This window comes from Gossypium arboreum, chromosome 10, assembly GCF_025698485.1.
Source record: "Gossypium arboreum isolate Shixiya-1 chromosome 10, ASM2569848v2, whole genome shotgun sequence".
NCBI lineage: Eukaryota > Viridiplantae > Streptophyta > Magnoliopsida > Malvales > Malvaceae > Gossypium > Gossypium arboreum.
In genome coordinates this window covers 8300303-8318135 of record NC_069079.1, presented here as the reverse complement: position 1 = coordinate 8318135, position 17833 = coordinate 8300303, and the positions used below count along the sequence as shown (strand labels likewise).

At 40.4% G+C, this 17833-nt stretch overlaps 1 non-coding gene across 1 annotated transcript; it reads left to right on the top strand.

Annotated features, from left to right (window-relative positions):
* The first annotated feature begins 12171 nt into the window (after nucleotides 1-12171).
* On the top strand, nucleotides 12172-12278 carry LOC128283152 (small nucleolar RNA R71). The gene has a single exon (XR_008273493.1). It is a non-coding gene; the product is annotated as a small nucleolar RNA R71 (small nucleolar RNA).
* Nucleotides 12279-17833: the final 5555 nt, after the last annotated feature.

Genomic DNA, 17833 nt, shown 5'->3' with positions numbered 1-17833 from the left:
CTATTTCTAGGCGTTCGATCAACTCCGCTTAATTATGCTAAATCTACTCTTAGACAGGGACTTTTTTGCATAAGTACATCAAATCATGAATTAATACCCAGAATATTAACTCAAGCATTAAGAACACATAATTAAGAACAAATCAAGTATTTATCATACAGTTCAGATAATAATAATAAGATCCATCATAGGTTCAACCCCCTTAGGTATCTAAGGGGTTTAGTTCATAATGAAATAAGAGTACATCTCAAAAGAATAAAAATAGCAAAACATAAAGAAAACTCAAAACCCCTGAAAGAATTCTGAGAGAGATCTTTAGTCTTAGAGTAGCTCCGGGTTTTGGGATGGATCGTCTGGCTTCCTTCAAGTAATTCTCGGCGTGTGGTTCTGTACTCCAGAAAAGTTATGGAGGAGAGGGCCCCTTTTTAAGTCATACTTAGGGTGTTTAAATAGGCTTTGGATTGGCTTTCTTCCTCTCTAAGTATCCTTTTCTGTGTAAAATACAGCTCCTTGAAAAAGAGACACGCCCGTGTGCCACGGCCATGTGACGTGATTGCCAGGCCATGTTCGATCCGTTAAATTGCACACAGCCGTGTGGGTCAATGGCCAGGCCGTGTGAATCGTGAAAGCCTTGGCCGACACCCTCGAAAGGCACGGGCGTGTGAGCTACCCGTGTGGCAAGGCTTAGGCTGTGTCATCTTCTCGATTTGGTCCGTTTTGTCCCCTTTTTAGCTCGTTTTTGGCTCCTTTTGACTCTTGGTGCTCTCCTGAGTATAAAGCATGAAATAACCGGATTAAGAGCACCAAAATCCACAAATTTAGTAATAAACATCCATAAATATACTAGGTATTTGGAGTAAAAATATGTATAATTTGGCGTTTATCAAATACCCCCACACTTAAGCATTTGCTTGTCCTCAAGCAAAACTCTCATTTACTGCTAGAATTCATTCCTTTCAATCACATAATTATTACTGATAATGTTACAAACTATTCCATGGAAAATCATACAGTGAGAATTCAACTATAGGGGCATTAAAAGCCTCAAACAATCTAAATCGAATATTTTGATAAGAAAAGCATAGGTAATCTCCTTCCTCTAAGTAATTAACTTTAGTCCTAAATATACAAGAGATGACATCCTCACTAAAGATTCACTCAAATCACTCAAAGTGTTTAAGGTTCAAGATTAAGCATTCGATCGTCTAACATGAGAAGTTATTACCATAGGCTTGCATGAAAATCAAATCTCCACCACTTGTAAATGATATGATAGACAAATCAAAAGGCCTTTGCATGGTTGTAATGAGGTTTAGGTTACAGGTATGGATATAAGCTGAAGAGACAAAGGTTAGAATCGAGATAATTCAATATATTACCCTACTATCAAAAACTTAATTATTGAATCACAAACACATATCTAGAACTATATTACATGTGCCTTTTGTTTTTAAGAACAAATCAAGTCGAAACAATATAGAAATCATACTTCATGATTCAGTAACAAAAAAATGGTGAACATAGTGAGGTAACAATATTAAATTTAATCTCGATAAAAAAAGGGTAAATTAAGTAAGAGGATTTCAACAATAATGCGTTAATGGGTTAATAATAAGGGTTAATCAATAAAAAAGGTTAGTAGGCTCAAAAGGGGTTCACTAAGGGTTTAATTATGTGGGGAAGGCTTTTTATGGAGTAAGTGGGTTAAATCCTAAGTGCATTTATCATCTCAATATATCAAATCATACGTGTGATCTCGATATGTATAATCGAAGCAAGTTTTAGAATAATAGTTCAATGTTGACACACTCAAACCACAAAAGAAGTGAGTAAGAAAGAAAGCTATATGCTCAAAAGGCTCAAAAATATCACCAAAAATTTGGGTTTGTGATGTTATTCCTGTACACTTAAGATTTCAAGATAATACCTCAATTTAGGAAAATGATCTAAAAATTTTAGTTCTCAAAATATCAACTTATCATGCTCGATTCTCTAATGTCTTATAATCAAATAATCATGCATAATTCCTATGGTCTAATTCATGACATATCAACCATAATTATAGATCACTCAGAATTCATTCGATCAATATTATGAGAAAATCACTTAAGCACAAGACCTAATTCAGGGATTTGAGAATAATGAAAAAACTTAGGCATCATGTTCATGTTCAACCCTTCCACACTTAATATGTATATTGCCCTCAATGTACAAAGATAAATTATTCAAAATAAAGAAAATCATAAGAGGAAAGGAGGTGAAACTCCCTATTATATGGATGCAGAGCTTGAATCTGAGGCTGGAGTGTTTGGGGAAAGTGGTAGCTGCCACTGTTCTTGGCTAGATGAAGAAATTGGGTCGTTGAACGTGGCACTCGTGAGGTATTGTTTCCCATTTGATTCCTTATTCCATAAAATATTCCTAGCAGCTTTGCTTGGAAGTCTGTAGAATCATGAAGAGTAAAATTTACTAATATAGATATGTCTTTCAAAATAAAAATAAAAATAAAAATAAAAATAAAAAGATAAGAGGATTCAATGATCCTCGTCAATGGGGCCCTAAGGTGGTGGCGCTGGAGTGACGATGTGAAAGTGTTGGCACAGCTGCTGCATCATGGCCTGTATGTTATCCATCTGTCTATCACGTCGCTGATCTCGCTCGTGGATCATCTCGAACTGGGTAGTGCAATACTGCTCAAAGTGAGCGAGTCGGTCAAAAAGGTGTGCCAATGAAGCAGCCGCATGAACTGGTCGTTCCCTAGGTGTCGTGGTAGAAGGCTCCTCGTGCTGTGGGGGGACATCATCAGGAATGTCCTCAAAATCCTTCTCGTCAATGGCATGAGTGAGACGGTACTGAGGAGGATCGGTCCCACGTTGGCGCTCAATCATCCTCATGTGTAACATAGTCGTGAGCGTAGTGAAATTACTTGTTAGAAATACCAGAAAAATGAAGAAAGTAAAATTTACTAATATAGATATGTCTTTCAAAATAAAAATAAAAATAAAAATAAAAATAAAAATAAAAAGATAAAAGGATTCAATGATCCTCGTCAATGGGGCCCTAAGGTGGTGGCGCTGGAGTGACGATGTGAAAGTGTTGGCACAACTGCTGCATCATGGCCTGCATGTCATCCATCTGTCTATCACGTTGCTGATCTCACTCGTGGATCATCTCGAACTGGGTAGTGCAATACTGCTCAAAGTGAGCGAGTCGGTCAGAAAGGTGTGCCAATGAAGCAGCCGCATGAACTGGTCGTTCCCTAGGTGGCGTGGTAGAAGGCTCCTCGTGCTGTGGGGGGACATCATCAGGAATGTCCTCAAGATCCTTCTCGTCAATGGCATGAGTGAGACGGTACTAAGGAGGATCGGTCCCACGTTGGCGCTCAATCATCCTTATGTGTAACATAGTCGTGATGCTCTGTGGGGACATCTGACCTATCAGTGTAAGCGCTGATGACTGGGCCACGATATTGAGGAGGCCGAAGTGTCTGACAAGACGCGTCATGTAGGGGCCGATAGAGATTACTCTTTTCCGATGCCGCTCGGTTTGATGGCGAATGGCAAAAGTGATGAAGTATGCCAAGTCAGTCATGTGTCCATTCACCATGCACCATAAATAGTAGGCGTCATGGGTGTTGACGACACCGGTGCTATCTCTCCTTCTAGTCAAGGTGTGTGCCAATATGGCATGGAGATAGCGTAGGGAAGGGGCGAGAGCTGAGGCCTTCGAGCGGCAGGGGTCGTAGGTGGAAGAGAGTGTTACCAAAGCCTTCCAGCACAAGGAGGGAGAAATGTGGATATTACGTGGTAGTGCATTCATGTCCTCCTCTTCTATAAACTCATCGGTGTAAAGTCCCAGAGTGACTCCAAATTTCGGGACACTCATCACGCGAACTAAACTGCCTAATCGAAAGTGAATGGTGCCGGGGTTGTCATTGTTCGTCATTACCACCTGTAAATGAAAAGTAGAGCATAATTCTAAAGTTAGCTCTAAATAAGTAGGTTCGGTAATAGCGAAGAACCGTTCCCATAGGTCTGTGGACATAAGAGAGCGGATGGCATCAGCTAGCTGGACTTGCTCTATGGTAGCCCAGTCGATGCAGCGACCTGTAGTGAGGGGTTACGAGCGTAGTATCTGAAATAGCTCCTCCTGCGAAGCTTGCGGAAACTCAAGGAATGGGTGCCGAACTACGGCTGTAGCACGTACTGAGGAAAAATCTGGTCCCCTACGTCTCTTTGAGGATGGGACCGCGGCCTTCTTGTCTCTCGATGATGACATAATGTACCTGAAAATGTATGAGCATTGATATAGTAGGTCCAAGATGTGTTAACATTTAACTATATCAAGCGAGAGGTGAAAAATTTATATGATTATTCAGAAGCATTTACTAGAATCAAAGATGTATATCAGTTAAGCAAGAATCCTAAAACTAGCATATGCTATTTAGTAGTTTAAACAATTCAAATATAGAAAATACTAAAGCAAATTCCGAAAGTATTCAGGTTGAGAAAGTGAACTAAAAGTTGCGGTAGGGTGGCGCACGGGCGTGTTGGTGGTGAGCACGAGCGTGTGACGTGGGTGTACAGCCGTGTGGAGGAAAAATGAAGGGAAAAGAGAGGGGAGAGTGCGGATTAATGCAGAGGGAGTGGATTTTAGGGTTTTTAAGGGTTGGGAAGTGAGAATCTGGGTAATGGTGGCCGGAATAGGGATTAGGGAGTGGGGAAGAGGAGATTTCAACTAGGATTTTGAAAGGAAGAAGAAAATGAACAGTGATTTGCTTATATAGGGGAGGTGCACACGACCTAGGGCCACACTCGTGTACTCTGAAGGTGAGCCCGTGTTTTTCGAATTTTACAATTTAGGTCGTGCCCGGCTACTATTCTACGCCCATGTGTCTAGAGCGTGTGTGGCACACGACCATGTCGCACGGTCGTGCCTAGCTTTATTTGCTTCTCCCACGCCCTTGTGTTAGGGTACCACGCCCGTGCATTATTGTCCACAGCTTAACGGTACGGGCATGTCGCACTCCCGTGTCGAAGAAACAGAATTGAACCTTACTCCTGGCACGCCCGTGTTTTTCCATTCCTACGCCACCAAGTTCACCCACGGCAATATCGCACGGCCGTAGGGATTTATCGCATCCCGTGTTTTGGAGAAATCATGTCCTGCTTCCACACGGCCATATCGCACGGCCGTGTCTCTTCTCCTGCTTGGCCACGGCTTTAAGCACGCCTGTGTGCCTGGCCGTGTGTGCTGAAAAAATTTACAATTCAAAGATAAATTTAATGATTTAAAGTGGTAGAAATTAAAAATAAAGAAATCAAAATATGTTAGTGCTTGGGTTGCCTCTCGAGAAGCGCTGATTTATAGTCTAAGCTCGACTTACCTCTCTAGTGAATGGTCAGGGTGGTTCGAGGAGTTTATACTCCTCATTCCTGCTATCAATCTCATCAAAATAGGTTTTTAATCGGGTTTTGTTTACCTTAAAAGTGCCAAACTTGGGGTGACTCACCTCCACCGTACCGAATGAAAAAATACTGAGTACCGTAAAAGGGATTTCCTCATTCTGTGTGGTAGTGACAATGTGGGGATCTGCGACATCTAGTAAGACTTTAATGCCAACTTTAAGTTGATTAGGAGAGGTATCGGGCTTGTTTTGGCGTAGTTTCAGTTTATCATGTGTTCTCGGTTTGTGTGCTCGCTATTCGTCTAGCTCCTCTATCCATAGCCTTTGTTCTTCATGAATGTGTCCTCTATCATTTCTAGAACATGGCTCGTGAACTTTTTTGAAGCTCAAATTCTGCAAAGTCATATTGTCAGTTTTAGTAGATTGGTGTGGACTATTACCTTCAATGTTCGATGTGGTGCCGGAATTACGAGCTTGAAGGGTGATCGTTTCGTCTCCCACACGAAGTGTAAGTTCACCTGCGCCAACATCAATAATTGTTTTTGCAGTTGCTAAAAAGAGCCTCCCTAAAATCAAAGGGGTGTTATTATCCTCTTCTATGTCTAGAACAACGAAATCAATGGGAAATATTAACTTATCTACTTTCACGAGTACATCTTCAATAATACCCTTAAGGAATCTTATAGTTTTATCTACCAATTGAATGCTCATCCTAGTTTGTTTAGGTTTCCCAAGACCTTGTTGCTTAAACATTTTGTAAGGCATGACGTTAATACTAGCCCCTAAATCAGCTAATGCATGACTTATATCTAAACTACCAATTAAGCAAGGAACTGTAAAACTCCCTGGATCTTTCAATTTGTGGGGTAACTTATTCTGTAGAATAGCTGAGCAGACTGCATTTAGCTCCACATGCGATGCTTCGTCGAACTTCCATTTATTTACTAAAAGCTCTTTTAAAAATTTCATTGCATTTGGAATCTGCGACAAAGCTTTAATAAACGATAAGTTAATATGTAATTTTGTTAAAAGTTTAAGGAATTTACCGAATCGTTCGTCTGAGCGGTCTTTCCTTGTTGCGTTAGGGTATGGCACATGAGGTTTATATTCGATAGTCACTGGTTTGTTTGTATTTTGATCTACCTCATCTCTCCTTTTGCTTACCACTGTTTCTTGCCTTGGTTCTGGTTCAGGCTCAACGAATCCTTCGTCATTTTGGATATTAATTGCGTTGAGCTGTTCCCTTGGGTTGGGTTCAATGTTACTTGGCAAGCTACTTTGTGGTCGGTCGGAGATTAGTTTGGAAAGCTGGCCTATCTGAGTCTCGAGTCCTTGAATCGATGCTTGTTGATTTTTAAGTGCTGTCTCAGTATTTTGGAAATGGGAGCAGCCTAAACCGTGAAAATGGGGTTGTGGGAGAGCAATAAAAGCGTCGTCGCTAGGCGAAGCGGTGAAGTGCCAAACCCTAGATGGCGATAGTCCAAGAGGCGAAAGCATCACTAGCTTACGCTCGACCCGAGTAGCATGGGGCACGTGGAATCCCATGTGAATCGGCAAGGACCACCTTGCAAGGCTAAATACTCTGGTGATCGATAGCGTAAGTAGTACCGTGAAGGAAGGGTGAAAAGAACCCCGTCGGGAGTGAAATAGAACATGAAACCATAAACTCCCAAGCATTGGGAGGAGCCGTGGCTCTAACCGCGTGCTGTTGAAGAATGAGCCGCGACTCATAGGCGATGGCTTGGTTAAGGGAACCCATCGAGCCAGAAGCGAAAGTGATTTTTCATAGGGTAATTATCATCGCTATGGACCCAACTCGGGTGATCTATCCATGACCGGGATGAAGCTTGGGTGAAACTAAGTGGAGGTTCGAACCGATGATGTTGAAGAATCAGCGGATGAGTTGTGGTTAGGGGTGAAATGCCACTCGAACCCGAGCTAGCTGGTTCTCCCCGAAATGCGTTGAGGCGCAGCAGATTGACCGAACATCTAGGGTAAAGCATTGTTTGGCAAGGGTCGCGAGAGCGGTACCAAATCGAGGCAAACTCTAAATACTAGATATGACCTTAAAATAATAGGGGTCGAGGTCGGCCGGTGAGACGATGGGGATAAGCTTCATCGTCGAGAGGAACAACCGGATCACTAGCTAAGGCCACTAAATGACCGCTCAAATGATAAATGAGGTAGGTGCAGAGACACCGGGAGGTTTGCCTAGAAGCGGCCAAATTTTGAAAGAGTGCGTAATAGCTCATCGATTGAGCGCTCTTGCGCCAAGATGAACGGGCTAAGCGATCACCAAGCGTGGGATGTAAAATGCATCGGTAGGGGAGCGTTCCACCTTAGGAGAAGCACCGGGTGAGCGGGAGTAGACGAAGCGAAGCGAGAATGTCACTTGAGTAACGCAAACATTGGTGAGAATCCAATGCCCCGAAACCCAAGGGTTCCTCCGCAAGGTTTGTCCATGGAGAGTGAGTCGGGGCTTAAGATCGGCCGAAAGGCGAGTCGATGGACAACGGTGAATATTCTGTATTACCCCTTGTTGGTCCCGAGGGACGGAGGAGGCTAGGTTAGCGAAAGATGGTTATTGGTTCAAGGATGCAAGGTGCCCTCGCTTTTCGGGGTAAGAAGGGTAGAAAATGCCCGAGCCAATGTTCGAGTACCAGCGCCACTGGCATGAAGTAACCCATGCTATACTCCCGAAAAAGCTCAAACGAACTTCAACAAAAGGGTACTGCATCAAACCGATCTGGTGGGTAGGTAGAGAATACCTAGGGCGCGAGACAACTCTCTCTAAGGAACTCGGCAAAATAGCCCCGTAACTTCGTGGAGAAGGGTGTCTCCTCACAAAGGGGTCGCAGTGACTAGGCCCGGCGATCGCTTACCAAAAACACAGTCTCCATAAAGTTGTAGGACCATGTATGGGTGACGCCGCCAAAGGCTTAGGAAGGTCAAGGAAGTTGGTGACTGATGATAGGGGAGCCGACGATCGAAGCCTCGGTGAACGACGGCCATAACTATAACGGTCCTAAGGTAGCAAAATTCCTTATCGGGTAAGTTCCGACCTACACGAAAGGCGAACGATGTGGGCACCGTCTCTGAGAGAGGCTTGGTGAAATAGACATGTTCAGAAGATGCGGACTACCCGCTTTGGACAGAAAGACCCTATGAAGCTTCACTGTTCCTCGGGATTGGCTTTGGGCTTTTCTGCGCAGCTTAGGTGGAAGGCGAAGAAGGCCTCCTTCGGGGGCCCGAGCCATCGATGAGATACCACTGAAGAGTTAGAATTCTAACCTTATGTCAGACCTACGGGCCAAGGAACGATCCTGTAGACAGTTTTATAGGCGAGGCCTCCCAAAAGGTAACGGAGGGTGCAAAGGTTTCCTCGGGCGGACGGAGATTGGCCCTCGAGTGCAAAGGCGAAGGAGCTTGTTGCAAGACCCACCCGTCGAAAGGGGACGAAAGTCGGCGTTAGTGATCCGACGGTGCCGAGTGGAAGGGCCATCGCTCAACGGATAAAAGTTACTCGGGATAACAGTGATCTTCCCAAGAGCTCACATCGACGGAAGGTTTGGCACCTCGATGTCGGCTCTTCGCCACCGGGGTCAGTAGTATGTTCCAAGGGTTGGGCTGTTCGCCCATTAAAGCGAGACGTGAGTCGGGTTCGAACGTCGTGAGACAGTTCGGTCCATATCCGATGTGGGCGTTAGAGCATTGAGAGGACCTTTCCTAGTACGAGAGGACCGGGAAGGACGCACCTCTAGTGTACCAGTTATCGTGCCTACAGTAAATGCTGGGTAGCCAAGTGCGGAGTGGATAACTGTTGAAAGCATCTAAAATAAATATAAATTGATATTGCATATAATAGAAATAAGAAAAATACGAGTTCGGTTCGTCTTTTTTGAGATAGTTTTTCATTAGTATACCTATAAAAAAAAATGTATATCTTGCATCCTTTCTAGAGTTTCGATATTCGATATAAGGATTCCTTTACCAACCGTCAACCCCATTTGTTAGAATAGCTTCCATTGAGTCTCTGCACCTATCCTTTCCTTTTTTTCTTATTCTCGCTTGCTGAAACTTTGTTCATGTTTATTTTTGTAAAATAATAAAATAATAGGATTTGGCTCAGGATTGCCCATTTTTCATTCCAGGGTTTCTCTGAATTTGAAAGTTATCACTTAATAGGTTTCCATACCAAGGATCAATCCAATTAAGTCCGTAGCGTCTACCAATTTCGCCATATCTCCTTTTGTGTCTTGAGATTAGGATCTCATTAGGATGCCCCTCCTTCCCCCTTTCTCCCTCCTTTCCCCCTTCTTTCATTTGTTTATTTTCTTTCATTTATTTATTTGCTTTCTTTTTATGCGAAATCGTTGAATTTAGTAGATATAGATACAGATTCTTATATCGAAGGGTCTTCACCTATTTTCTTGTTTGTTTATCCGTCTTTCGTCTCTATCGGAGACCCATATTAATTTTTATTTGGTCCAATCAGAAAATATTTTATCATTTCTGTATTCGCAATTCAATATAGATGGGTATTCCATAACATATATATGTCCCTCTTACTCTCAGTTTTCTCAGGCAACTTGGTGGAATACTCGAAGGGTCGATTCTTTTTTTCGTCTTAGCTTCTGTCTTTATGAATAAAAACAAAAGAAATGAGTCTCTCATTATGATCTGGATTTCATTTCTATGGGTTGCATCTTTTTTTCTTTAATTTCATTTTTATAATTATCCTTTTATTAGACTATCCTATATAACCATAATAAGATAACTAAAAAAATAAAAATGAAAATTGAATTTATTCATTATTAAAAATGAAAATGAATACCGATTCTTTCGTTTCCTTGGGTCACCGCCATCCCAGGGAGTTTCGGGTTAATACCGATATTTTAGCAACAAATCCAATAAATCTAAGTGTAGTCCTTGGTGTATTGATCTTTTTGGAAAGGGAGTGTGGGAGTTGTTTATTTCAAGAATAGGTTGGATTCACCAGCTTGTACTTTTTTCATTATAACTAGGAAAGAAAAGAGTGCATGATCCCTTGAATTACTTCAATAAAATTTTAAAATCATATTATAGAACCATAGCATTTCGTGATTCATTGGTACATCGACTTTGATTCTCTATTAACCAATAATCTGGGACCATTAACATGGTTAAGGCCAAACCCGCTTGAAGTTCGAGATGCAGAGGGTACTCTTTCTACTACTATGTTACTAAATACGAAATATTTTCAAAACAAAAATGTTTTTTCGATATAAAACACTCCTGTCGATAAAACGATTTGAGCCCCTTTTCCAATCTTGAATCGATGACCTATGTATAAAGGAGAAGAATTCTTTGAATTTGAAGAAAAAAAGAAACAACTTTGTCGACAAATTACAATTATACATTATACAATTCTAAGTACAATTAGAAATTCCAAATTATATGTAACTTTTTATTTATTATTTTTTATTATACTTTTTAGTTTTTGATATATTTTTGTTTTGGTCAAGAATCCTCCAATATTTCGGTCTTGGATTAGTAATCGCTTCGATATTTTGGAATATGAATAGAGACGAGAGGAGAGGGTAAGCTCATTACATTAGAAAAAAGATACTGGGAATTAATTCCCAATAAATAAGAAATAATTGAGCGTGAGAGCCAAATGAATCGAAAGGTTCATGTTTGGTTCGGGAAGGGATCATGGAATTTTTGAAATAAAAAAAAATGAATGGAAAGATAATCTACTTTCATTAAGTGATTTATTAGATAATCGAAAAGAGAGGATCTTGAATACTATTCAAATTGGAAGAACTACGCGGGGGCTATTGAACTACCGAAAAGGCCCGCCCACTTACGTAAAGTAGAAATAGAGGCGGATCGGCCGAGTGAATGGATACTCTGAAATTTTGGAACAATTAGAAAATTACAAAAATGAAACCATTTATTTTGAACAACAAAGAGCGATTAATCAAGTCCGACAACGGGTTTTCCAACAAGCTTTACAAGGAGCTCTAGGAACTCTAAATAGTTCTTTAAACAACGAGTTACATTTACGCACCATTAGAGCTAATATTGGCTTGTTTGGGGTGATGAAAGAAATAACTGATTAGCCCTTTTTTTTACCTTTTACTTTATTGTAGATTGTAGGCATTATTTTTTTTTCTTCCAAAAAATAATTAGGAAATACTCATGGTAACTATTAGAGCTGACAAAATAAGTAATAATCCTCAAGGTTTGGTTTGTTCTCTTGTTGATAAGGTGGCTATTGAAAACCCTGAGTATTTTGTGGCTTTTGATTCCCTTGACCACCCCAGGAGAAATTTGGGTGATTCCTCCAACCTGCATTATAAGTATTACTGTATGGGTTATTTTGATATCTAAAGTTATTGTTACCCATATAGTTGACTTGTTCCTCTTCGATTGTGGGATTGAAGGATTGATATTCTGTATGCATACCTCTTCCACTTGCGTCACACCTTATTACTGGATGTACCTGCGTAGAACCAAGTAAACCATCAATCTTTTTATTGAGAAGTTCTACCTAATTAGAAAGCATGGTGACTGAGTCAACATTATAAACGCCGGCTATTTTTGTTGGCTTTGTCCTCATAACTTGCCACTGATAGTTATTCAGTGACATCTCCTCAATAAACTCATAGGCATCTTTCGGTGTTTTATTGTTGATGGTTCCGCCAGCAGCTGCATCAACCATTTGCCGAGTCGAGGGATTCAGACCATTGTGGAATGTTTGTACTTGAAGCCAAAGCGGTAACCCATGGTGAGGGCACCTTCTCAGTAAGTCCTTGTACCTCTCCCATGCATCGTAAAGTGTTTCTAAATCCATCTGCACAAAAGAAGAGATATCATTACGTAATTTAGTTGTTTTAGCTGGCGGAAAATATTTTAGTAAGAATTTTTCGGTCATTTGTTCCCAAGTAGTAATTGACCCTCGTGGTAACGAGTTCAACCACTGTTTAGCTTTATTTCTCAGTGAAAAAGGAAATAACCGAAGACGAATAGCATCATCAGAAACGCCATTGATTTTAAATGTATCACAAAATTCCAGAAAGTTTGCTAAGTGAGCTTTGGGATCTTCATCCTGCAAACCCTCAAACTGAACAAACCGCTGTATCATTTGAATTGTGTTAGGTTTCAGTGCAAAAGTATTTGCAGCTATAGCCGATCTAACTATGCAGTTCCTGTTAAAGAAGGTTTAGCATAATCATACATAGTGCGTGGAGCAGGGTTTTGATTAGCTGCAATTGCAGGAGGTAGCTGAATGCCTTGGTTTTCAGCCATCTCTTCGATTGGGGGTTGAGTATCGTCTTCTTGTTCATTTTCTGTGTATCGTAAGCTTCGCCGTATGTCTCTTTGATTTCTACGAACTGTTCGATCGATTTCTTCGTCAAAAAGTAATGGTCCTGATGGGTTTTTTCTAGTCATAAACTATAAAAACCTGCCAAGAGAAAAAGAAAAAGTAAATTAATAAATAATAATAATAAAATAAATTAAATTTCAAGAAAAATAAATGGCTAAAGTAATAAAAATTGAGCGTTCCTAATATTTTAGTTCCCCTGCAACAGCGCTAAAAACTTGATCGCGTGATTCGTAATAAGTAATAAATATTTATAATGAAGATCAACCCTAAACTAACTATTTTCACGATTTAAAAGGCAAGCGCACCTATCGAACAATAGTATAGTAATGGCAAGACCGGATATCGTACTCCAAGGAACCAAAAGTACTAGTAATAATTATCTTTTTATTATTTAACCTAGAAATAAAGAGGGGTTGTTTATTAAACTGATTAACTAAACTAATTAACTAATTAAACTAAAGCAAAGAGAAGATTTGGAAAAAGACTTGAAGAAAAGTAATTGATAAAGACGACACCCAAGGAGGAATCCACCTAGATTTCACTTGTTATCTGACTCTGAACCAGACGATTTATTCACTTGACTTGATCCGTGAGACTCCATAACCTATATTATTATCTCCTTCGAGACTAATAACGTCTAACCCTCAGTTGGATTAATTGAAATCTCTTTCTTAATTAAAATGCCTAGGGAAGTAGTAAATCGATCTATAGACTCCCATATTAGGTTTCACCCTAATCCGGTAAAATCTCGTAACCCTATTTCTAGGCGTTCGATCAACTCTGCTTAATTATACCAAATCTACTCTTAGACAGAGACTTTTCTACATAAGCACATCAAATCATGAATTAATACCCGGAATATTAACTCAAGCATTAAGAACACATAATTAAGAACAAATCAAGTATTTATCATACAGTTCAGATAATAATAACAAGATCCATCATAGGTTTCAACCCCTTAGGTATCTAAGGGTTTAGTTCATAATAAAATAAGAGTACATCTCAAAAGTATGAAAATAACAAAACATAAAGAAAACTCTAAAACCCTCAAGGAATTCTCGAGAGATCTTCAGTCTTGGAGTAGCTCCGGCTTTTGGGATGGATCGTCTAGCTTCCTTCAAGTAATTCCCGGTGTGTGGTTCTGTACTCTAGAAAATTTCTGGAGGAGAGGGCCCCTTTCTAAGTCATACTTAGGGTGTTTAAATAGGCTTTGGATTGGCTTTCTTCCTCTCTAAATATCCTTTTCTGTGTAAAATACAGCTCCTTGAAAAAGAGACACGCCCGTGTGCCATGGCCATGTTCGATCCGTTAAATTGCACACGACCGTGTGGGTCAATGGCCAGGTCGTGTGAATCGTGAAAGCCTTGGCCAACACCCTCAAAAGGCACGGACGTGTGAGCTACCCGTTGGCAAGGCTTAGGCCGTGTCATCTTCTCAATTTGGTCCGTTTTGTCCTTTTTTAGCTCGTTTTTGGCTCCTTTTGACTCTTGGTGCTCTCCTGAGTATAAAGCATGAAATAACCGGATTAAGAGCACCAAAATCCACAAATCTAGTAATAAACATCCATAAATATACTAGGTATTTGGAGTAAAAATATGTATAATTTGGCGTTTGTCAAATACCCCCACACTTAAGCATTTGCTTGTCCTCAAGCAAAACTTTCATTTACTGCTAGAATTCATTCCTTTCAATCACATAATTATTACTGATAATGTTACAAACTATTCCACAGAAAATCATACAGTGAGAATTCAACTATATGGGCATTAGAAGCCTAAAACAATCTAAATCGAATATTTTGATAAGAAAATCATAGGTAATCTCCTTCCTCTAAGTAATTAACTTTAGTCCTAAATATACAAGAGATGACATCCTCACTAAAGATTCACTCAAATCACTCAAAGTGTTTAAGGTTCAAGATTAAGCACTCGATCGTCTAACATGAGAAGTTATTACCATAGGCTTGCATGAAAATCAAATCTCCACCACTTGTAAATGATATGTACACAAATCAAAAGGCCTTTGCATGATTGTAACGAAGTTTAGGTTATAGGTATGGATATAAGCTGAAGAGACAAAGGTTGGAATCGAGATAATTCAATATATTACCCCACTATCAAAAACTTAATTACTGAATCACAAACACATATCTAGAACTATATTACATGAGCCTTTTTTTTTAAGAACAAATCAAGTCGAAACAATATAGAAATCATACTTCATGATTCAGTAACAAAAAATGGTGAACATAGTGAGGTAACAATATTAAATTTTATCTCGATAAAAAAGGGTAAATTAAGTAAGAGGATTTCAACAATAATGGGTTAATGGGTTAATGATGAGGGTTAATCAATAAAAAAGGTTAATAGGCTCAAAAGGGGTTCACTAAGGGTTTAATTCTGTGGGAAGGCTTTTTATGGAGTAAGTGGGTTAAATCCTAAGTGCATTTATCATCTCAATATATCAAATCATACGTGTGATCTCGACATGTACAATCGAAGCAAGTTCTAGAATAACAGTTCAATGTTGACACACTCAAACCACAAAAGAAGTGAGCAAGAAAAAAAGCTATATGCTCAAAAGGCTCAAAAATCTCACCAAAATTTGGGTTTGTGATGTTCAAACAATTAGGTCTTGGGAAACCCAAACAGACTAGGATGAGCATTCAATTATCAGATAAAACCATAAGATTTCCTAAGGGTATTATTGAAGATATGTTAGTTAAAATTGAAAAATTTATATTTCCTGTGGGCTTCATTGTTCTAGACATAGAAGAGGATAGCAACACTCCCTTAATTCTAGGAAGGCCTTTTTTAGCAACTGCTAAAATGATCATTGATGTTGGCATAGGTGAGCTCACACTCCGTGTGGGAAACGAAACAATCAGCCTTCAAGCTCGCAATTCTGGCAACACATCAGAAATTGAAGGTGATCGTTTAACCCATTCTACTAAAACTGACAATATGGTGCAACCTACTTTGTAAGAAATAAGTCTGAAGGAAGTACATGAGCCATTCTCAAGCAATGGTAGAGGACTTATTCATGAAGAACGAAGGCTACAATTCGAGTAGCTAAATGAATGGCGGACGCATAAACCAAGAACGCATGATAAACCAGAACTATGACAGAACAAGCTCAACACCTTCCTACATCAACTTAATATTGGAGATAAAGTCTTATTAGATGCCGCAGATCCTCACATTGTCACTACCACACCGAATGAAGAAATCCCTCTTACGGTACTTGGCATTTTCCCATTCGGTACAGTCGAGGTAAGTCATCCCAAGTTCGGCACTTTTAAGGTAAACAACACCCGTCTGAAACCTTATTTTGATGAGAATGATAGTAGGAATGAGGAGTATAAACTCCTCGAACCATCATGACCATTCAGTGGAGAGGTAAGTCGAGCTTAGACTATAAATAAGCGGGTCTCGGGAGGCAACCCCGAGCACTAACTGTATTAACTTCTTTAAAATTTAGTCTTCAACACCTAACTTACTAACGGAGCTCTTGAATATAGGTTTTTCACAGAGACACGGCCAAGCACACGGGTGTGCTTAGGGCCGTGTGAAAACAGGGCAACGATTTTCCCAAACACGGGCTACGATAAAAAGCCACGGCCGTGCGACATGGCCGTGGTCGAACCTGCTAAAACAACAAGGGCGTGCAACACGCCCGTGTAGAAGAACCGTGGAAGAACCATTTAAAACAGCACGGGCGTGCGACACGTCTGTGTTTAGCACCCGTGGTCGAACTTGTTAGATTGACACGGGCGTAGGAGAAGCGAACAACTCCAGACACGACCGTGTGACACGATTGTGTGCACCCACACGCCCACTGAACACAGGCGTGTACTAAATGTCAGATGTACCCAAACTCAAAATTCACGAATCACAAGGGCTGAAATTGGGGAACACGGGCGTGTTACCTGCCCGTGTGCCCCAAAATCTATAAATAGGCCACACTATTCATTAACTTCTTCACCCAAAAACCCTAACCCTAGCCGCTGCAAGTCCATACGCCCTCCCCGCCACGCCCGTGCACTGCTTCCAACTTCATTCCTAACGCTTATTCTTCCATTTTTTAGCGTTTGTTCACTCTTTTACCTTTAACTCCACACATTTTTAATGCTATAATCTTTATGTTTCTCACACTATGCTATCATTGAAGTTTCATTGCTTTTAAGATTAGTTATCATTCATTCCCCATGACATATTTTTTATGAAACTCTCATGCCTTACTCACCTATTCGAAATCAATATTCATAGTTTTCAATTGTTTTTTGTTATTTACCATTACAACTTATGCCATGTGCTAAATTTATGCTCTTTATATTTCCATTAAATTCCTGACCATTTTTACTCATATCACCATACTAGTGCCACAAAAGTATGCCATTAAACTTATTGTTTTAGTTAGTTTTAGTAGTTGTGGCTGAAATTATGATTTTTATTTAAAATTTGTCTTCATTTTACTTTGACCACTCATCAAGACGACTTGATGATTCTATTTAGAGGTACCATGTCATCTTCACGTGGTAAAAAGGCTGTTGTCCCTGCTTCAAAGAAAAAGAAGGGAGCGTCATCTTTTTCGGGTCCTACCGCAAAAGTTCATCACCTTTTCCTGAGGTTCCCCATTAGGGCCCAAGGAGAACTATTCCAAATACTTCGGACCTGACCGTTAATTGGGAGCTGCTACATCGACTGGGCTGCTATAGAACAAGTTCAGTTGGCTGAAGCGATTCAGACCCTCCTAACCACCAACCCTTGGGAGCTTTTCTTTGGGATCATCGAGCCAACGTATCTCAAGCTTACAATGGAATTATGCTCCACATTTCATCTTCAGGCTGTGATAACGAACTACGATGATCCCGGCACGGTCCAATTTCGCCTAGGTGGATTAGTCCACCAGCTTAGCTTCCCAGAATTCGGTACGACACTGGGTTTATATACAGAGGAATTCAAGGAGGAGAATGAATTACATGCTCTCAATCGCTACATCCATCGTTCTCCTTCAGGTGTTGGGACGCACTAGTACCAGGTGGGGCCACCTAC